This window comes from Pleurodeles waltl, chromosome 5 (assembly GCF_031143425.1).
Source record: "Pleurodeles waltl isolate 20211129_DDA chromosome 5, aPleWal1.hap1.20221129, whole genome shotgun sequence".
NCBI classification, from domain to species: domain Eukaryota; kingdom Metazoa; phylum Chordata; class Amphibia; order Caudata; family Salamandridae; genus Pleurodeles; species Pleurodeles waltl.
Window position 1 is genome coordinate 1686364132 of NC_090444.1, and position 23523 is coordinate 1686387654.

A 23523-nucleotide genomic window follows, 5' to 3' on the forward strand; every position below is an offset into this window, starting at 1 on the left:
TCCATATCCATTCCCTTTTGTTTATGATCACTCCTCTTTTATATGAAAACCTCGCTTCTTCCCAACATTTATAAGGTGCTAAAATGGTGAGCAGCTGGGTTTTAAAGATTATTTCATGATGAACATAGAACTTTTGCTGCTGAAGTACATTGTGAAGCGAATAATAATGTTCATATTGACCAATCTCCAGTGCTTTAAATGGGCCGGTACTGTCCGGTACTGAGTACCGGCACTTTTTTACTTTGAGAGGGAGAGTACCATCACATCTCAAGAAAAATGTAAAACTTTTAATTGTAGAGTCCCGACACTTCTCAGAAACAAGCAGGGACTCTGGCACAGAGTACCTGCACTTAATTTTTTCCATTTCAAGCACTGCCAAACTCTACGGGCACTTGTTTATGAACTTGCGAAAGAGCGCGCATATTCCCTGGTACATGCGTGACTAGTTGATCCAGGGAGCAGATTTTTTTTTTTCTTGACTCTCTAGTACCTGTAACTTTTATTAAGTTATACATCCAGGACTACAAGTACCAGAATGCAAAGAAAAATCTGGAGTAGTTATTCACGCACAGACCTTGGAAGATAAAATGCTAGGTCCACATTCTGAAAATCAAATCCTGTACCCTGAAGATGCGCCCAGACCCATGTAGCAGACCGGTTAGTCCTTGAACATCCTATGTCTCCAATGTATGAAAATATTGCCCGCAGTACAAATATACTGGATACAAGAAGAGAAAAATATACTTTGAAAATCAGGTGACACTACTTGAAGTTTTTTTTTTAATGTAGGTCGATTATAGAAGAAGTGATTAAATTGTAAGTGCTTTTAACAAAGTAAGCCATGTGTTTCTTCTCTGAAACACAATAGAAGTCTATAAAATTATTCACTTTGCTAATGCTAGGAAACGGGCTACCAGTGAAGCATTTGCTAAAGTGGGTTAGTAGCACATTTCAGCTGAGGTAACGTTGCACCATCTGAAACATTTATTTCACCTGTCCAATGCTCTAGCCTCCTGACTTTGCAGAATAAAGTTTGTTGATGTCTCGATACATTTGTGCAAAAACTTAGTGTATGACTGTGATTTGGAGTTTAAGAAGAATGGCGGGAATTACCTCAGAATGTGCGCCGGTGTTTATGAATAAAATATAACATTTGACCTTGATGAATGTTACTAAATTATTCACGTATGTAAAAAAAAGAAACTGCTGTTCGGGTACTTTTTGGATGTGAACGAGACTGAAATATTGGTGCTTAGACACCCTAGCACCGCTAACACTTTTCTTGCATTCTGCATTTACTGTAAGTAAGAATTACATTGAAACTGATTTCACGTGCATTTTTCAAGCTCATCACTTTAAAAAAGGTTTGTCAATGGTTTTGAAAACTGCAATTTTTCTGTTCAGAAATAAAAATGACTAATTCAAACTGTAACTGCGTCATTTTACGAAATTTGCTAAATACGAAACCGACTGAGATTCCTGCACCATATTTCTACCCGATTCGGAGAATTTGGTTACCATCGAACTCTAAAACAACCTGTACGTCCTTTACTTTGAATTTTGCTTTTCTATCAAATGCATTAATTATAGAAACATTGTACAAATAAAATTCTCCTATCGGAACAACACATTTTGAAATTGCTTGCCAACTGATGAATTTGTCTCAGAAATGAAAAAAGAGGGTTTGTATATTTTTATTTCGTATATTTCTACTGAAATTATGAAAGGCCGTTTGAACCAAAATTGTTAGGAGCTCTTCTTCATTAAGTCACAAAACATTGCATTTCACCCAAGTTTTACAGTTATGTTTGAGACAACATGTTGTAGAATGTAGAGGTCCTGCAAATTAAAGGCGTCTGACAGGGTCCAAAAGAGAACATCAGCTATTAGTGCTTCTACATTTAGCTATGCCAGGGTTGCAAGACAAAGATGCTAACTTGGATTTATTTTTAGTGACTCATGTAGGTGGATGGGATGGCAAAAAGCATGCATAGGTGCAGCAGATGCATGACACTGGGGCCTGATGGTGTAAGGGCCCCATCTCCCTGATTGTATCGCTGTCACTACCCAACTGGGGGCCAAAGAAACCTTATTATTTGCTTATATTAGTGTCCAAAGCGCCCTCACTATGTGAGTTGCCACCAAAAGCCTGTTCCTCATTACACATGCTGTGATGTCAAGATGCCACGAAGTGGTGTCTCTCAAAACAATATTCCTAATTCTTTAATGTCGCCTGCTTGCCTGTCACTGCATGCTGCCTTTTGTGCTATACATTTTATATACCCACTCAGAGAAATCACAAAAAGATATATTGTGCTTCCTTTCAGTGCATTATGTATGTTACATAGCATGGAAGCTGTGCAGTCATCTTTTTTTGCACAATTTTACTAAATATCGCTTATGCAATTTGGTGAATCCCTCTTCAATGCTGTTAGAAATGGTGTCTTTGGTTGGCAGTCCCCTGTCCAAGCAAGGACCCTCACTCTAGTCAGGGTAAGTCACACACAGTCCAAATTATCCTGTGCCCACCCTCTGGTAGCTTGGCACTGATCAGTCAGGCTTAACTTAGAAGGCAATGTTTAAAGTATTTGTGCAATAAATCATACAATACCACAATATAACACCACAAAAATACTCCACCCAGTGTTTAGAAAAATATATAATATTTATGTGAATAAATTCAGGTCAAAATGATTAAAGATTAAATAGCAAATGTAGGGATATCACTGAGAGTGATATCAAGTGTCTTTAGAGTTAAAAGTTTACTGTAAAAGCAATAAAAAAAAATGTCTTAAGTTATCCGCGAAACAGCAAGTGTCTCTTGCAGGGCAAAGTACCTGGTTTGCGTTGAAAAATCCTCGCAAGGGACTGCAGAGGAGGAGATGCGTGGAAAATGGTGAGTGTGCGTCGGTTTTGCCCCTTCTCACATGGCCTTGCGTCGTTATTTTCCACGCAGGGAAGACGTTGCATCGATTTTCGGTGCGCAGACTTGGATCCTCTTCGGGTTGCGGAGTTTTCAGATGCCCCGGGATGATGCGTGGAATCCTGGGCTTGCGGAGCGAAGTCGCAGCAGCTGCATCGATTCCGGTAGGCGATGCGTGGAATTTTCTTCCACATGCCAGGCGCTGCGTCGATTCCTCTCAGGAAGTCGGGCGTTGTCGTTCTGAGTCAGATTGCGTCGATCCAGTAGGGCTGTGCGTTGAAGTTCCGGTCGCATCGCAGTCCCTGCGTCGGTCTTCTGTTGCGAAGTCAGGCTGCGTCTTTCCGGACCCGGTGTGCGGTGAATTTTTCACCACGAGGAGGCTGTGCATCGTTATTGGCATGCAGTGCGTCGAATTTTCACTGCACTGGGATTTCAGCTGCAGGAGAGAAGTCTTTTTGGTCCTGAGACTTCTGGGAACAGGAGGCAAGCTCTATCCAAGCCCTTGGAGAGCACTTCTGCAGCAAGGCAAGAGAGTAGCAAGACAGCAGGGCAACAGCAAGACAGCATTCCGCTTCAGAAAGCAGTCAGGTGGGCACTTTAGGCAGCCAGGCAGTTTTTGTCAGGGTGCAGGTTCTGGTTCAGGTTTCTTCTCCAGGAAGTGTCCGAGGTGGTAGAGCAGAGGCCCTGCTTTTATACCCAAATGTGCCTTTGAAGTGGGGGAGACTTCAAAGAGTGGCTTAGAAGTGCACCAGGTTCCCTTTCAGTTCAATCCTGTCTGCCAGGGTACCAGTAGGGTGTGTGGCAGTTCTTTGTGTGAGAGCAGGCCCTTCACCCTCCCAGCCCAGGAAGACCCATTCAAAATGCAGATGTGTGCAAGTGAGGCTGAGTATCCTGTGTTTGGGGTGTGTCTGAGTGAATGCACAAGGAGCTGTCAACGAAACCCAGCCAGGCGTGGATTGTAAGGCATAAAAAGATTTAAGTGCAGAGAAATGCTCACTTTCTAAAAGTGGCATTTATAAAATAGTAATATTAAATCCAACTTTACCAGTCAGCAGGATTTTGTATTACCATTCTGGCCATACTAAATATGACCTTCCTACTCCTTTCAGATCAGCTGCTACCACTCAAACAATGTATGAGGGCAACCCCAATGTAAGCCTATGAAGGGAGCAGGCCTCACAGTAGTGTAAAAACGAATTTAGGAGTTTTACACTACCAGGACATTTAAACTACACAGGTACATGTCCTGCCTTTTACCTACGCAGCACCCTGCTCCAGGGGTTACCTAGGGCACACCTTAGGGGTGACTTATATGTAGAAAAAGGGGGGTTTTGGGCTTGGCAAGTACTTTTAAATGCCAAGTCGAATTGGCAGTGAAACTGCACACACAGGCCTTGCAACGGCAGGCCTTAGACAAGGTTAAGGGGCTACTGAAGTGGGTGGCACAATAAGTGCTACAGGCCCACTAGTAGGTTTTAATCTACAGGCCCAGGGCACATATAGTGCACTCTACTAGGGAGTTATAAGTAAATTAAATAGCCCAGGTGGGTGTGATCCAATGTAACCATGTTTAAAGGGAGAGAGCATATGCACTTTAGCACTGGTTAGCAGTGGTAAAGTGTGCAGGGTCTAAAAACCAGCCAAAACAGTATCTCAAAAGTGGAGGGAGGCAGGCAAAAAGTTAGGGGTGACCACCCTAAGGCTGTCAGGTCTAACAAATGCTGTATGTTAATTTTGCAGTCCTACAGGCCGGCTTTTCTCTATACCTGCTTAATATATTGTGGTGAGTATTTGTACAATGCTTCATACCCATGTTGAGACTGCAAAGTGTTCATGATTTTATCTGTTCATAGGCGCCCATTATAGAGCTTGTGATTGGGAGGGTGTTGGATGTGGTAGGACCTAGATAGATGCCAACAGAGGAGCATGAACGTCAAAGGCATACTACACACCTAGTGTAGTGTGCAGTACTACTGGTACACATGAGCTGTTGCAGAGATTGACAAAATAGGTGCAACTGCATTTATCTACTTGCTAGGTTTTGTAAATCGCATTAAGCACCTAGAGTTTACACTGAGGTGAAGAATCATGTCTTTGATGCTTTCTGAAACTAGAGATTATTGTCAATATTTCTTAGAAGGCATTGAATTCCATACTTTTACTGTTTAGCTAGAGAAGGCAAATCCACCTACTTAAGTTTCTTTTAATGGTTGAACAGTCGTTAATCTGGAATGTATGTTGATGGAAGAGTAATCGAGACCCATGGAGTAAGTACTCAGTGAGCCATACACATTGCTATAGGGAAGAGGGTTTTGGCCAGAGGGAGACATTAGAGAAAAAAGTGTCAATTTCTGGCGTGAGCACAGATTAGTAGTTTGAGCAGCTGTCCGGTGGTTACATTTTGAATTTGCTGTAGCTTCCGTAGTGGGAAGATGGTTGCTTGAAGGCAGAGCTGATTACCATTCTCAATGCAGCACAGTACTAATGTTATGGAAACTTCAACCTTTTGGGTAAGTTTGTGCCCTAAGGTGGCGAAATTTTGTTAAAGATATCTAAGCATTTGGAAGCATTGATTGTCCACTTTATTTACTGAAGGTATGAAGGATAGTTTGGAGTCCACAATCACCCACAGGTTCCTCACTTCAGGTTATTAAAGAGCAGACCCTAATTTCTGAGGGTTAATTTTACTCAATGGTGATGATTGCTTCAGTTGCACATGCAAGAATCTTCATTTCTGTGATGTTTATCTTAAAATATTAAGCAATCATCCAGTGGTCAAAATGTTGAAGGGATTTGCCCATGGTGCACGAATCAAGGATGGATGAACTTATAAGCATCTGAGTGGGAACCCAATCACAATCATTAGAGCATGTTTCACAATCTTTACTATTAGGTATTTTTGGTTGTTTCATACATAGCCACATATTTCATTGATCTAAAAGATGCCTACTGCAGTTTTTGCTGTTAAAAGAAGAGGGCTTAATCTCGCAGGAGGGGAATATTCACATTTTAAAATATTTGCAAGTAATGCAGATAAACTGTCCAGAACTGGGGCATCATGACTGAAAAACAGCAAAGTCAGTCCCCGGTTTCCACTTGAAGTGAGAAAGTGTAAGAGTCAAGGAGTGTGAGAAACTGTAATACTTAGATGTATTTTTGATGAACTATGGGGAGTTCCCATAGAGAGTGGTTGATATAAACATATAGACTTGAAGGTTAATAGGGAAGACACCAGCATCAAGTGAATTGTTTTTAAAATGAATGTGGTGGAGTTGAACTTCAGTGCTTTATTATTCCAATGAGTAGCCACATAGGTGAAGAAACCAGTCTTTTTGCAAACCAGGGTTGAGATCATTCCCATAGTCTGGCCTAGAATTAACTAAGTCAATAACAGCCAAAATCCATCCAGAGGAGTAAGGCAGAGTAGATTATAATGTAAGTTTTAACTAAAAAAATAACCCAATGACGTCTTAATGGACATACTGCTATGTCAGCATGCACACCTTGAGTTTTGATCAGCTGCCCCAGATTATGGCATTTGCCTAGAGCACTATATCAGAAAGGGAGTCTTTAGAGGATTGTACTACTATCATAGCCATTACTTCAGTCTTATCTTACTTACCTTTGAGCCATTCCCAGACAACCAACATACACTGCACTCTGATTACATTCCATCAGCATACATGTAAAAGTCAAATTCTGGAAACAAGATGAGGCGAGCAGAAGTCTCAATGTTGCTTTATTTATGCATACTGACTTTTATATAGCATCAACAGAAATCTGTGATAAGCAATTTGTGAGCCATTCCGAGATTACTCCTGCTAACTGTGGCTTAAACATCAAGTTTCCCTCAGAATAGATGCATGTAGCATTTTGTACCAGCATCAAAACAACATTAAAGTTAAGAAATAAAACAGATGAGATTCCTAAATGAATGTAACAGAAAAAGGAGAATAAATTAATATATCTGATAGAGACTTCTAGTTGCAGATTCCTTACTTTAGAAGTTCCCCCGGAGTCAGTCTGGATCCAGAGATTTTTTTTGAGCAGTACCTCTGCGTGCCTTTAGGTGGTGTCGGTCAGCACCCCGTCCGTAGTCGGCATTGTGTGAGCTGGATATCATGTTGCAGGTCCTATATAGGCACCACCCTGGCGCGCTGACATCATTTCTTTTCTTTCGGCACCAGCCAGCGCTGATTGGAGAAGAGCTACCCCTCAGTCACTTTTTGACTGGCCTTTTTTAAACTTTTGTTGGAAGATGTTTGAGAGCTTTCACTCCTGGTGTATCAAGGATGACTTCCCGTAAGACCAGGTTCAAGCCCTTCGGATCCTGTCATCAGGCGATGTCTGTGATGGATCTGCACCTTGTGTGCTTGTGGTGTTTGGACAGCGACCACAACCCGAAGTTGTGCTTTGAGTGCCAGCCCATGAATCCTAAAGCTTTGAGGAGGTGGTCACTAAAGCCCATGGTGGCCTGGTGCTCATATCCCATCCTCGGTCGAGAGAAAGGTCTTGAGAACAGATATGAGCCTCACTTCATCATCGTCTCATTCCAGGTCCTCAGGAGGGTCGGGTAAGTCGAGGTATAAGAAGTCGTTGAAGAAGCACAAGCTTTCTTTGACTTCACCCCGTTCGTTGGCCGATGCAATGAGGAAAGGTGAGTGTCATCGTTCGAGGCCTCCATCCTTGGACCCTCCATCTTGGCTGACTCTGCATCTACCGGAGTTTCCTGGAACTGGAATGACCCCTGCCCAACTTAAGGAATTTTATGAGTCCTTGCGTCTCATCTTTGGGCAGTCTGACTTCACTGGAGCACCTTTAGGCCCCAGGGTTGGCAGGGTCCCCCTTGGGTTCTTTGCTGGTGGCTTTGGCTCCCATGGATCCTTTCTGGGGTCTGAACCGCCGTTGGTCGTACCAACTTAACCTTCCCTGATACAATGTTGACACGCCTGCTGCCGCCCGTGCCCCCAGGTGGTGTTGACCCAATCCTCATTGCCGACTTGGGAGCCGTATTGGCATCACCCGACTCCGACTTTGGCAGGGGCCTAGCCCCCTATGTCAGATCTGATCCTTTTTCCTATGAATTAGGGTACGGTGAGGGATTGGAGGGGGTCACTGGACCTTTTAGAATACCAGCTAGAAGATGCCATGGACTGGGTGAGGCCAGTGTTGGGACACTTCCCCTAACCGTGGCATGGTTTCTCCCCCTACCATGGCTACAGAGGAGGAAGCATCCTACTCAGTGGTGATGCAAAGAGCAGCCGAGGTCCTGGGCCTTGAGCTGCCTTTGGTGGCAGTCAGGACTAACCTCCTGACAAAGGTGCTTCAGCTTGTGGCTTCCTCTTCTGAAACCCTTTTGCCCTATAGTGAAGATGTCCTCCTGGGTACCTGGTCCAAACCCAGCACAGGGGCTCCTGTGAACAGGACAGTCGCCCTCTGCTATAGGCCTGCTCCAAATGGCCCAGTGTTCCTGAACACCTGACCCCTGAAAGCGTGGTTAACCAAGGCTCCATGTCCCTGGGTGCCTTCCTTCCACACCCCCAGAGAGGACATCCAAGAGACTGGACCAACTTGAGAAGAAGATGTTTTCCTCCTCCAGTCTGGCATTGCGGTCCGTGAATACTGCATGCCTTTTGGACCATTGCACCCATACTTTATGGGACACAGTTGTGCAAGTGCTGCCACAGGTCCTGAGGAAGGCCCAGGCCATTCTTTCCCAAGCTGTTGCTGATGGGAGAGAGGCAGCGAAGTTCACAATATGATGTGGGCTGGATACGACCGACTCAATAGGCAGATTAGTTGCATCATTGATGGCCCTGAGGTGCCACACCTGGTTTAGGATGTCTGGCCTTTCGGGGGATGTCCAATCCACCCTCATGGACATGTCCTTTGATGGCACCCGTCTCTTCGGAGACAAAGCAGACTCGCCACTCGAGTGCTTTAAGTAGTCCCAAGTTACGGCCAGGTCTTTATGCCTCGCAGCTACCCCTCACCCCCCTCTACTTTTTGTCCCTTTTGTGGCTACGGGAGGGGTGTCCAACCACGTCCATTCCCCTCCAGCCACCACGCCGTGCATGCTGCCCAGCCGCTGCATGGCCAGGGACGTTGGATCCACCATCCTCGTGGATCAGGGAGCCAGTGATCTAGCCAGTCCACCTGTTCCTCCCCCGCAGCGAACTTCAAACATTCCTAGTCTGATGCTTCTCCTCCAGGGACCAGTCGGAGGCAGGATTTGGCATCACCTGCCCCACTGGCAGTCCATCACATTCGACAGGTGGCTTTTGCAAATAGTCTGAAGAGGCTACTCCCTCCTCTTCTAAACTACCCCTCCATCCATGCCACCATCCTACGATTGGATGGCAGAGGATCACCTGGCACCTCTCTGTGAGGAGGTTATGGCTCTCTTGGCCAAGGGAGCCATAGAGAGGGTCCCTGTACCAGAAGTAGGTTTTGGTTGTTATTCCCACTACTTTCTGGGGCCAAAAAAGGACAAGGGACTCTGCCCTATCCTAGACCTTCAGTCCTTCAATCTCTTCCTCAGAAAGGAAAAGCTCAAAATGCTCATTCTGGCTCAGGCCTTTTCTGCCCTGGACCCAGGAGACTGGATGGTAGCGTTGGACTTGCAGGATGCTTACTTTCATGTCCCTGCCCTGCCCTCAGACATTACTTGCAGTTCACGTTAGGCCACAAGCACTTTCAGTTTACCGTGGCCCCATTCGGCCTTACTTCCGCCCCTAGTGTGTTCACCAAGGTGAGGACGATGGTTGAAGCTTATCTGCACAGGTCAGGGGTTTCAGTCTTCCCCTATCTTGATGATTGGCTGTTGAAGGGGGGCTCGCCCCAGGCTGTCATCTCCCACCTCCAGACTATGGTGGACCTCCTGCATTCGCTGTGGTTCACTATAAACATGCCAGAGTCACACCTGACTCCCTCTCAAATGCTCCCTTTCATCACAGCTGTCCTGGACACGGTGCACTTTCGGGCTTACCCTCCCAAGCTGCAAGTCCAGGATATTCAGGCTATGATACCAATATTTCGGCCTCTATTCTGGGTTTCAGTGCGTATGACTCTCAGGCTGCTGGGCCTCATGGCCTCCTGCATCCTGCGTATGACACATGCCAGATGGCATATGCAGACTGTGCAGTAGGACCTGAAGTTCCACTGGGCACAGCATCAGGGAAATCTCTCCAACATGGTCCAGCTCTTGGAGGGAACTGTACAAGATCTGCAGTGTTGGCTAACGAACCGTGATTGGGTCAGAGGCAGATCCCTCTCGCTTTCCCAACCCGATCCAATGGTAGTGACAGATGCATCACTGCTTGGATGGGGCGGCCACATGGGCAAGGCGGAGATCAGAGGCTTCTGGTCTGTGGCAGAGTCTGGGCTCCACATCAGTCTTTTGGAGCTCTGGGTGGTCAGACTGGCATTGAAATCATTCCTTCCATCTCCCAAAGTGAAAGCAGGTGTTCACTGACAACACCACCACCATGTGATATTGCTATAAGCAAGGCGGGGTCGGGTGGAGTTGTGGACCCTTCCTTTGTCAACAGGCTCTGTGCCTCTGGGCATGGCTAGAACATCAGGGCATCTCCCTGGTGGTTCAACATCTGGCAGGCTCTCTGAATGCAACAGCTGCCAAACTCAGCTGACAATGCCTGGTCGATCACAAATGACATCTCCAACCGGAGGTGGTACAAGGTCTCTTTCGGCAAATGAGAGAGCCTTGGTTAGATCTGTTTGGCTCCACAAAAAATGTGCAATGTCAGCAGTTTTGCTCATTGGAGTTTTCAAGGTGGCACTTGCTCTGTGACGAGTACCACACACGGAAAAATCCAATAAGTAGAAGTCGAGATATGAATTGAAAAAAAATATCTGCATATATACTGTAGTGCTTAGAAGTGTAAAGCACCAGCCATGGCTATTTGGTCGTGCTGGACTGGGTGTAATCTGAAAATTCAGGCCAACTGCAACGGAGCACGGGACGGATAAAGGGACCAACCTTGACCCCCTGAAATCAGTACCTTGGTTCTGGGGTGTGTCTAAGTCGAAGAGCAGCGTTGTTGATGCGTCATTGTCAAGCCTGGCAGTGTAGGCGATGCTTCGGTTCCAAGCCGCGCAATCGGAAATGTGTTAACGTTGAGCCGCTTTGGTGCAGGTGATGTCGGCGTCAAGCCACGCAACCGGCGATGCAAAAGCAGTGCATCGGGCTGCGGGTGATGCAATGATTCCAAGCCACCCAGTCACAGTTGCAGTGTTCTCAGCAGCAGCAGAGATGTATTGGTGTTGAGGAGAGGTTCCTATTGGTGTAGTGATGGCGATGCATAGGTTTTTGTGAACACATCTGCAGAACCCACTGCCAAGGGCCGAGTTGGATGAAGTATTTGATGTCATTGCACCTTAAGAATAGGATGCAAGCCAGCAAGCCCTTGGAGTCACTTTGATTCTGGGGCTGTAGAGATGCAGGTCCAGTCTTTCACACTCCCAGGGGAGGAGGCAGCAGGGCAGACACAGTGAAGCAGACGTTCAGCAAAGTACAGCAGAGTGACATCTTTCAGCAGCACAGTAGAGTAGAAATTCTTTATTACCAATTAATAAAAATCATTGCACTATAAAAAAAACATTAATAAAAATTAGTGTTAAGTAGATCATGACAATGTGTATGGTAAAATTCAAGGAAAAGCCCAAAAAATGTGTAGGAGCAAAATTAAATTAATATTGATTGATTATGTTAAAATTGGGTACAAAATGTTTGTTGCGGTTGCTTTAACCGGCTAAAGTATTCTTCAGATTTGGATTGGGGTAGCGGGTCTTTGACCTTTCAAAATGGCCATAACTGCAGGCTGCATGACCTAATCTTGAGGGCCCTTAAAGCTGGATGCAGCAATTTACATCTAAGAGGGAGGACAGCGGGACACGCCCTCAAAAAAATAAAGTAAGCTTTCTTGGCTGTAGCCACACAGGCAACATTGGGTGTCCGGTCAACACTGCTTCCAGGAGGGAACCAAGTCCTTAGAAGGGAAAGCGCCCAAACGACATAATAACTATGAATGTTGTGTGGGTGCTAGTAGGTCATGAGATATGGTTGCGGTCTCCAGGAGGTGTAAGGGTGCAGGACTGCACAAGCATGCTGTTTCTCTGCATGCTCTGTCTCATCAATAATCAGGATTTGTAGATTTGCAGCCTTGTTGCTTATGTTTTTTTTTTAAATATGGAGAAATCCAGGTGCGAGTTTCAGCCATTGTCAAGGTTTAAATTCTTTATGGCTTGCTGGAGGACCGTTGGCCACGGGTTTATATGATTAGACTTCCTCATTCCTGAGCAACACATGGCGGCCAGTGAAACTTGTAGGGCTGCCCTGAGCTTCCAGCAAAGATTTATGAGGGCAGTGATCCTGGCCTGGCTTTGATGGAGCAGGCCAGTCTCCAGTCTGACCTGTGATTGGGATGTGTGTTGTGGAAGCTGGAAGAGGTGTTTACAGCGGGACGATTGAAGCAAGTTTAAGGTAGTAGTGGCGCTCCCCTTTAATAGCTCGAAGCCATACGTGAGTGATATAAGGAATTTTGCCTTGATGACCTGTAACAAGTAGTTTTGTGAAGTACTGACAATCTTCTTCTGAAGTAATTTAAACGCAAACTGAAGTTTGTTGGCAATAGTGGTGCATCCAGTACCACTCGTAAGTATTTATACCATTTAACCGCTTCTAAAGGTTTTCTGGAAACTGTCCACTTGAAACTTGGATGACTGCTCCTTATGTTGGCAGAGAAGAATACAACTTTTGTTTTGTTGTGATATAGTTCCAACCTCAATGCTTAGGAGTATTGTATCGATTGAGTGAGCAAGCACTGGAGACCTATCGGAGTTTGGCTTAATAATTAATAAAACAATGTCATCAGCATATTGAAGACATCTGAATGGTTTGTCCACTAATTTGGGAGAATCGCACACCACTTCGGGAAGTTGGCTGTCAAGGTCGGCTATGTAAATGTTGAATAAGCAGGAGACTCACAGGCACCCCTGGTTTAGGCCAGTGTGAGTGCGGATCTTACAGGAAATTCTATGGCCATTGACAATTTTAATTTGGACCCAAGTATCTGAGTACATGTTGAGAACAGCTTTAAGTAGTTCAGGGGGTACTCCTCCGTTGGCCTTTTCGGCCCAATGTTGAGCTTAGGCACCCTATCAAATGCTGGTTTCAGGTCTACGAAGCAGACATAGAGTTTTGATCTTTTTGCCATGGCTTTTTCTGAGAGGAGGGTGACTGCTAGAAGATTTGTCACTGTGCTCATAACTGCATCGAAGCTGGTCCGTGTTTTTGGGATAATTTCCATGGATGACATCCATGCTTCCAGGTCTACCACAAGGCTGGAAGCATAGATCTTAGCATCGATGTCTGTGAGAGCAATCACTCTATAATTTGCTAGATTAAACCGCAAACCAGATGTATAAATAGGCTGCAGAATGCTGCTGCACCAGGATGCCAGAATAGAATTGAAAAGGAAGACATGATTAAACAGCGGGGTGAGATGAGTGGCCAAAAAATGTTGATCATGTTTGAATAGGCTATTTGGGAGTCTGTTCAAGATAGGTGCACTATCAGATCTAAGTTGTTTGATGCAGCGCTGGACCCGGAGGTCTGCCAACCACATGCCATCAGGTGGAGTTGCCAGAAGTGTCTCTGATGGAGAGCTCTGCTGACATGGCCTTGGCTCTTTCAGTGCGGTCAGCACAGGGTGGTCAGGGCTGTCCAAGGTATAAACAGCAGTTATGTGTGCTACCTAATCTGCCTCAGAAATGCCAGCATTACGATGGCGATAACACCAGTCTGCAAGTTTATTGTTTTCACCCCAGAATAATTTGCTACTCCTCAGTTTACTTGTGTAAGAACATTTGTCCATATTTTAGTCTGGTTGGAGATTCTGGTGGTCCAGATGGTTTTTTTATAAGCATGTCTTAAAAATGCCAGCTTCTTCCTTGTGTCTTCATTAATCATAGGGTCCGATTTCCAAGTCTTCAAATCTCCCTGTTTAGCTTCCTTTTTTCAAGAGTAAAGATGGAGAAAACCAGGCTGCCCTCGTCTGGGAATAGTTGTTCAGGGGAGCTGGTTGTGAGGGAAAGGCAGAGATAAGAGTGGTGACTACGAATACCCAAGCTTGTCACGCTGTCAAGTGATGTGAGAAACTTGATTGTTCATCTAATAAGCGAACTCTTAACAAATTCAATAATTGTCTCTTCTGAGGTCCCTGACCATGGAAGGCGTTTTAAATTAAAAGCACTGGGAGATGTTCGCAGGTCGCTTGCATAAGGGGCTCTTGGTGGACAAGGCAGTAGCTCCACATGCTGGGGAAAGTGGTCGCTCTCCATTGTGGCAGTTATGACAAAGAAGTGTTCATTGAAAATGTCTCTACATCTGCCAAGGTGTAATCCAAAATTGGATTTGTTTATGGGTCATCCAAGTGAAAGCCGCCAATTGATCTTGGGGAAAGCCACCTATGCTTTCAACGGCCTTGATGCATGATTTTCCATAACGATCTGTTCTCTTGTAATTTAAAGTCACTGCAGGCAGCAAGTGTTTTTGACACTCTCGGGGTGATAGAGGGCTGCTGTACATTAAGTGCATGTTAAAATCCCTTGGCAATACCGAGCAAGCTTGCGGAAAGGTAGGTTGAAGAAATGTAAGTAGAACAATCAAAGACATTATTTTTCCAGCTTAATTCTTGTGAATGGGGTGGGTATATAGATTGCAAATAAAAGGATAAAATCAATTTCTGCTGAGGGGAAGGCTGACAATTTGACACATTGGGCCCGGCTTAGTCCCAGATCAATTGATTCTTAGATCCACTGAAGGTGGGTTGCAATGCATATTGAGAGACCCCCAGTGGCTCTCCCTGCCTGGTTAGGTTTGGTTACTTCAATATGAACTTCTATGAAGCCAGTTAATAGTGTTGGAATTAATGTCCATGTTTCCTGCAATAGCAGGATATCACAATTTCGAAGATAGACAGTGAAGTAATTCCCTCCCACCTTGCAGCAAAGTCTTATGACCATCCATTGGTCCCCTCCTGTGCCGGTGCTTACTTGAAAGGGCTTGGATTTCTGCTTGGATTTTGGTTGGGTGGCCCTAGGGTGTATGATCATTTTGGGCCAGACATTTTGATGGCAGTGCCCTATTTTGCTGGACCGCTGAGACTTGCTGCATTATTTGCCCTTTCTTCTTTTGCTTCTTTGTTGTTTGCTACTCACAACATGGACGTGGGGCCAGATGTTTTGCTCTGAATGTCAGTGCCACCAGTCCCGCTCCACAAGTCTCCTTATTGATTGTGTCGAGGGTGGGGGGGGCATGGGCACGCTGGTATTTGAGTTGTTGACTAGTTGGCGGATGTGTCCTGTTGGTACTGTTTCACGACTGTTCCTGCTGGCGCTGAGGCAGAGGCCGAAGAGATCTACCTGGAGAGAGGGTGGGAGCACCCCGGTAGCAAGTTGCACCTGGGCTTAGCCGGGCCACTTCCGCCACTCAGGGCTGCACCAACCGGCAAAGGAAACTAACAACTCTGCCTCCCCGCCTTTCAACTGTGAGCCACTTGCTAGAGGTGAGTGGATTCAAGATACAGCCAAGTCCAAGTCTAGGTCAGATGGCCAAAATAATGAGAGGCAACGGGAGCACAGAAGGAGCAGGGGGGTCAAAGAAAATCTTTATGGGGCAGCAGTAAGGCTGAGGGTTTTTATGTGGCTTCACCGCACAGCAGTAGACATGCTGCGGCCACGCTGCAGCAGTGCCCCTTCTCCCGCGCTCCCCTCCCTTACTTGCTTTGCCGCTGCCTGCTGTCAGTTTCCTCTGGGCCTCCATTTCTTTGCAGCTTCAGGACCAGGCCACTACAGCTGCAGAGCAGAGGTACTGCCTGCTGTTGGTATCACCGAGACCTATGTCACTTCACAGCCTCAGAACCGGGCCACAACAGCCATTGCAGCCGTTCAGCCGATTAACCTCCATACAGAGCCACTGTTTACCATCTGCACTCCTGCATTCCACTCCTCGGCCTCGTCATGCACCACCCATAGCACAGTAGTCCTCCTTACTGGCAGAATGTGCTAAGGTCCAGAGGTGTACTGATTTGTTAGGATCAGAAGTCCAGTACTTATACCCAAGAGTGCCTGTGAAGTGGGGGAGACTTGAAAGAGTGGCCTTCTTAGTGCACAAAATCCCTGTCCTCCCCTGCCTGGCTCCAGACACACTACAGGGGGGGTTGTGCAGCCCTTTTTCAGGACACAGCCCATTCAGGTGCATCAGTTCCTTCCTTCCACACTGCCCAGAATGGGACTTTAACATACAGATGGCCACTCAGACACACCCAAGCTCCCTTTGAGTGTGGCTGTCTGGAGAGAATACACAAAAGCACAGCTGTCACCCATCCAGACATGCATTCAGAGACAGGCAGAATGCATTAGATGATTTAGAGTAAGAAAATGCCAGCTTTCTAAAAGTGGCATTTTCAGTATTACAATTAAAAAATCTGAATTCACCATAAATGTGGATCTTAAATTGTGATTCCAGAGACACCAAACTTGGGAGTCCCCTCTTTTCCCAATCAGAAATTACATTTTTTTACATGTAATAAGGCAATCCCAATGTTAACCTATGGGAGGGATAAGCCTTACACTATTGAAAAACGAATGTGTTTTTCACTACCTGGACATGTAAAACCTAAAATTACAAGTCCAGCTTTTTAAATAAACCTCACCCTGCCCTTGGGGCTGTCTAGGACCTACATTACGGGTGACATATGTATTAAAAACGAAGGTTTGGGCCTGACGAGGGTTAATTTGCCAGGTCGGCATGTCAGTTTAAATTGCACAAACATGCTCTGCAATGACAGGCCTGAGTTATGTTTAAAGAGCTAGTAAGTGGATGGCACAGTCAGTGCTGAAGGCCCACCAGTAGCATTTAATTTACAGGCCCTGGGCACATATGGTGCATTTTACTAGGGATACATAAGTAAATTAAATGTGCCATTTGTGTATAAGCCAATTGTACCATGTTTGAGGGAAGGAGCGCATGCACTTTACCACTGTACCAGTGCTAAAGTGTCCAGAGTCCTAAAGCCAGCAAAAACCAGGTTAGCAAAACAGGAGGTCAGAAGGCAGAACCAGAAGGGAGACCAAGCCAAGGATTTTGGTCTAACACCTTGAGACTCAAAAAATGCAGCAATCTTGAAACCTAAAAAATCCCTCAATTCAGGGATACCATGCAAAAAGGCAGATTGCTGCAGTAGTGTCCCTAGTACACAATCTCTTGTTCTCTGAAGCATTTGTTTTACATTGGAATTAAACAGTATAATAATTCTAGTAATTTGAACAAAGATAATCGCGTGAAAATTACAGTAGGAACGTTTTTCAGTGGTGTTTTTAAGAAAGGCAAATAGGCCTTATCCTTATTTGTCGTACTGACCAAAGGGTAAAAGAACTCCAAGAGGTAAACCCCAAAGCCGCTGGCTACCTGCAGCTTTCTGCGGTATCCACATTAACCAATTGTGCTCCGATCTTTCCCAAAGGGTGCGCGTGCCCATACACTCAGTGGTCGGTCTTTGCATGCACTTCTCATAACGCATGTATACTGACTCTTTATTATCAAAAAATATACCTGAATGGAACAAATATATATTTATATAGTTCCAGAACAGATTACACTTTGCAGGAAGTCATAGCAGGGAGACACAATTTTTAACAGAAATTGATTTTCTTTGCCAAACGCCAGAGGAAAGCCACAATTTCTGATTCTTATAAATTGTGTAATCACAGCACTTCGGCTCGACGCTACACACGGCCCCTCCGTGCCCTTGCTGTGAAAGTGAACAGAAGCTAATCGCCTGGGGCTTGGAGTCTGACATCAGTGACTAATTTCTAGGGCTTTCTTCCAGGGTTTAATGGATAAAGTACATATCAGAACTCGCTGGCAGGAGGCAACTGCTTTCCACTTTAAACTACGCTGAAAAATGAAATTGTGATGGGTATTTCAGTTTGTTTCCCTCCGGGGGACAGTTATGCCGAACATAGCACGTAAGTTTATGATGCCGCCCTGTTACTGCGCAGTTTATAAAGTGGCAGAATACAGTCATTCCTCAATTACAAGAGCATTTTAAATTGATACATGCTTTACAATTCGCTTGTTTAAAGGCTGTTCTGATGTGCAACACAGCAGCTGTCACGCCATAAAGAAATACAAACGCACTGTCAAAAATACAGAAAACCATCACAAATTATTATCCGACCTGCTAACAACAAACATAACCTATATTTTATGACTTAAATTGTGTAGTATTTCGCTTCTCAGCCAGTAGGTGCCGCTGTTGCAGCAAGCTATGACCCTCTCACCGGTTTGTCGGTCCAATTAAGAAAAATAAAAAAATAAAACATAATTCTCCTAGTGGTCTGGTTACCATATCAAAACATAAACATTTCGGAAGTAAATGTCTGACTTTTTTGGGAATTCCGTGAGTAGTCTTTGAAATCACTTTTCCACGAGTACTTCTATTGTGTACATTTTCCCGCATGTGGGATAATAACTAGGGGAATAAATCAACTGTGCATTTGGAGGTTAAACATAATTTGTATAGCTGAAATAGAAAACCCCGGGAGCTGGAAAAAACTCTTTCCCCTGTGTCCTCATAAATTTTTAGGTTGTTTTTTATGCACACCTGCATTATTTTCCAAGGTTGCAGACTACTTGCAAAATCTCTGTTAATACACATACATTTATGATAGTTTTCAGTGTTCACCAACTTCTGCCTTTCAATCCACCATGAAATAACCTCAAACCATCTCTTAACTCTTTATATGCAAATGAGGAAATCTCTCAATGGCGGCAACATTTTTCAGTTCCTATTTGCAAGGGCAAATGCATGTGCTTTACTCTTACAAAGGGTTCCATTTTTAATGCTTATCTAAGCTGTATTTTGTTACATAAGAGATGTTTGGGAGTGAGGCCATTTTACATTGTTTCAATTTTCAACCATGTTCTGAAGAGAATCCTTTAAGCAAATTATTTCTTAGTGTCAATATTTAAGTTTTTTTTAAATAAGTGTATTTAAATAACGTTTTTGGAGATGTGAAAGATAAATACTAATAGTTTAACATGTAAATATTTAATTTACAATTGGCCCCAGTACTTCAAGTTGGACCAGTCACAAGGGTCACTGGCCTCATCAGATGTGTTTCACTCAGACGTTGCTGAGAACATGTGAGAATAAGTGACACCGAGTTCCCATATTATTCCCTAAAATGTATATTCAGTAGTGTTTCTGGCCCCTCCTTCACCCTATCACCACCAGGGAGGTACCAAGGGTTAATAATCAGGCAAAAAAACCTCTAAACTCGGAAACCAGTTAGTTTCTGGTAGGTAACAGTAGGTTGCGTCCAAACGTATTCCAACATAGCAAAAAACACCTCTTGCAAGAAATATATTTTTCTGCAGCAGACATTGAAGCACACATAATGAAAGAAAGTCCAGTAGAGTGAATCAAGATGTCAACATGAGGCTATGAGGTGCACACAAAGCTTCACAAAAGTACTGTTCAATAAACGATAATCACTATTTCACGGCTGGTCTACAGCGCCATAGGCAGAGTAAACAGAAATACCCAACATAGTTCCCTTAGGAGCACTGAGAGGGAACCGGACTCATTGATAATCGCACTAAAATAACTAATGTAAAGATGTGACACTATTCTTGAAAGTAACTTTTCCACCATGGAAGCACCTGTGCAGGGGCCTCCTGGCGCTATACACGGCTGGGGAATTTACTTTGATGCATTGCCAGGGACTGTAAAGTATGTTTAGCTGTATGTAATTACAATTAATCATATTGTAACATGTGACTGCACACAGTGCTGGACAGCACAAGAATTGCTATTCTGTGCAGTCCTCACTGCACAGAACGAGGAATTCTTATGCTGCCGAACATGCCTGCTTGTCAATTTTTTTTTTAATTCGTGACAGGAAGATAGAAAACCTGCAGAATTGCCCAACGTTTTGCACCTCCTTACTACTGATGAAAAAAAGGGAATTTCCCTAATCCTACTGAGAAACATGCACTGAAAGTTTCCCTTCAAATTAATGACTGATGACAGCCATTCTGGAACAGAATGGGACCTCATTAGGGGCCAGATGTACCAAAGGATTTTACCCATTCTGTGTCTGCGGGAAAATGCTTTAGTACATAAAGCCCTAAGTGTGGTGCACTATTCCATGTAGGCAAATAATACCTGGTCTTTCTACTGCTCGTCATCCTCACAGGCTTATCATACCCACAGTGGATGCTTGCCACTGGATGTTGAACATTCTCATCATATCACTCCAAGGCCTCTCTCAGTCTTGACAGAGATGACCTTGTCGGTTCCATGCAATGCTGTTGGCGTAATGCTGACTCTATCACCTGATGCATGTACATGGCGGAAGAGACATACTAGTTTTCAACATACCACAGATATAAGATCATACCTGTTACATTCAGAGCTGGCTGTGCTTCACTCCTCAGTTCTAGAGCTTCTTTTCAATGCTAGGTTTATTCTTGTTTTGTAGCCAAAATTTTGCAAAAAGATTGCTTTCGTTTAGATGGTCTCAGTTTCTCAAAAAATCTGTACACGGTTTGGTCCACTTAAAGTGGGCTTCATTCACTGTCAGCAGACTAACTCAACGTAATTCGAGGTAGACTCTTTTTGTTGTCTTCCCATCAGATATTGGGAACCATCTCAAATTCAGGAAATCTCTAAAAACCTATCTATTGAGACTTTAGTGGTGATATAACACTAATATAATGCTATTTCTAGTTCTGTTATTTGTTCAGTATTGCTGAGACGCCTTCTATTAAACGTGTCTCATTTGAGAAAGTCATTACACTGATTACCAATGAAACCAAGGGTAGAATTCAAAATCTCAGCCTTGGTTCGTAGGTATCTCCACAGCCAACCGCCAAATCGTCTTTTTTAATGAATCCACTCAGGGGATCATTTGCTGACCTCCATGCAAGTCTCATTAGGATCAGAAAATGTTTGTTCTGGGATCAAAGCTTTGGACGCAACTTTCACTGCATGTGAGGGAAAATCATCCTTGGCTGTTTTTAGCAAACGGTTAAAAGCTGGTGTTTTCGTCACATTGCACCACTCTCTTAGATGGCCTGGATGGGAGTATCTTTTCCACCAAGAAATGGTAAAGATCTTGGGGTGTGCATGATAAATGAATTAATACTTGTATGGTATACACATACACTTACATTAACATATGTGCTTTGTCCTTTAGTGTGCTTAAAGAGCGCTTAGACAGCCTTTGTCTCTTTCCTCCCTCGTCACCACCCTGTTCAGCTACAGATGGCAGTCTGTGCCCGCCTAGCAGCAGTTGCAAATTATGTGGCAATCCTGATGGACAATTTTCTGGACCATGCCATATTATTTACTAAAATGTTTTCTGATGCCCTAATGCAAGTTTCAGATACAGAAAACTGTATCTCTTGCTGTTGTTTTTAATGAAGCGGTGCAAAAGTGCAAATTAAGTGACATGAAAGATATCAAATCTCAAGAAAGAATAATTGAAGGGTTAAGTTTTTCATTAGCAATAGGAGACTTAGACAGTTAAAATGCAATAAAATACCCCAGCGAGGCTCATTTCTCACACCATTTAGCTTGGAAATAGTTTGTTAATAAGAAATATATGTACGTCTACTTTTCTGGCAGGTATGGAGATTTAAATGCACCAGTGCATTGTATGACTCATTACCTTGCCCAAGAGCAGCTAAAAAGGCGGGAACTATCGCCTTCATGTTTTCTTCTCTAACAAACTACACTTTTTAATGTATGCCTATTTCTCTCGGCATCAATTTAATTTGTATTTAATCTACGATTTCTTTTGATGAGGACGAGGCAAAGTATCTGCTTTGCTCATATTGTTTAAACCTAGGGGCCATATTTATGGTCTGGTCTGTGTCACTCTTGTACCATGCAACCTGGTGCAAGAGCGACGCAAACCTTAAGTTGTCGCGTGGGGCGCCATGTCGTGTGGGCTCTCATTATTCTAAATGAGACTACTGCATTTCTAGGTAGCAGGATCTATAACGGTGTGGGGGACTGAGTCTGACCCACGTGTAAAGAACTCTGTCACCCTAAATCCGGTTTTTGCTCCGGCTAACTAGCAGTGCCTCATTTCTCCCATGTGGAAGGAATGATTCGGCAGCCGAGCGCATGACATCTTTGGAACTTCTCAGGGAAGTCGTGGTTACTCAGATCCAAACCAACTCTCTTATTTCCAATATGATCTCATATACAAATGACAAAGACAGTATAAGTTTTATATAATGTTTTTAATAAAACGACTGTATTTTAGATATTAAGGCGTGAGCCGCAATAACCAGAACGATACAACACAGTAGGATTGAAATAGTCACCAGGAGAGTAAAACATAAGAACAAAGCTATCATATTGTCTAACAGTTTCTACTCTCCCTCTGCTTGTTCTATTTAGAGCACAGCATGTTAAGCTTCTAGTTTGCCTATTAGAATCACTGTGGAGACATCAGCCCTCATACCTGAGCAAAGACCTGTGATCTTGGTTCAGCATCTGCAACGAGGCAGTCAGCGTCTAGTTGTGGTTCCCTGGTCGGAATCTCCCTCTTGCGTGTATTGGGACAAGGAAGTGATTTTATAACTAACATGTCATCGTGATCACAAAATGTCCCTACGCAGGAATGCTAAGTCTAAACTCCTACCACGTCTATCGGCAATGTACCAGACTGTATCCTTGACTGAGGTACAGAGTAAATATGTTATGGAGAACTCCAGTGCTGAAGTAGGCAAAACAGTGTGATATGAATGAAAAACAACACCGTAGAACTGGTTATTTGAAAAATAACAGTACGAAGCCTAATAAAAAGCATATAGAGCAAAGTGCACAGAGGCTCTAAGCTGTCAGCAAATGAATAAAATATATTCAGGGCAAAGTGCACAAAGGCCTAAAGCCTGAAGCTAAAGCGCAATGAATACGTAAAACTAACCACACTACAAAGTGAGATTATGAAGCCACGCAAGGCCACCTTGTGTGGCCCTCCGTGGCTTCATAAATCTTGAGTTATGTGACACAGCACAAATCTTTGTGTTACATTACTCTACATCAGGGAGGCGTTTCCATGGGTGTTGCATGGTTGTTCCCAAGCAACATCTTTGGATTTTGACGCATTCCCAGATTTACCAGAAGTGGTGGATGTTGGATGTGGGAATGCGCCAAAAACCTGTGCCTTCCCTGTTGAGGTGTAACGAGGAGAAATGCCTTTATTTCTCCTCATTACTTCCACTTTCTATATGTGCTGCATTTTGCAGTGCACATCGAGGAAAAAGCCTTTCAGGTTTGTGCAGCACACATAGAAAGAGTAAAAAGCCTCTCAGGACTGTGCAGCACACATAGAAAGAGTAAAAAGCCTCTCAGGATTGTTTTTGTGCAGGAAGGAACTCCTTCCTGCACAAAAACAATCCTGCACACAGCACATCATGGTCAAGGGTGCCTGCATTGGCGCTAGGCTGTGAAAAGGGCACCAGTGCAGGAGGAAAGGACAGGAATGCACTGTAT

General features: G+C 44.2%; 1 protein-coding gene across 4 annotated transcripts in view; it reads left to right on the top strand.

The window, feature by feature from the left end:
* The window catches only part of KLHL29 (kelch like family member 29), a 1044731-nt gene that overhangs the window by 935850 nt on the left and 85358 nt on the right, over positions 1-23523 (top strand). The window lies entirely within an intron of this gene.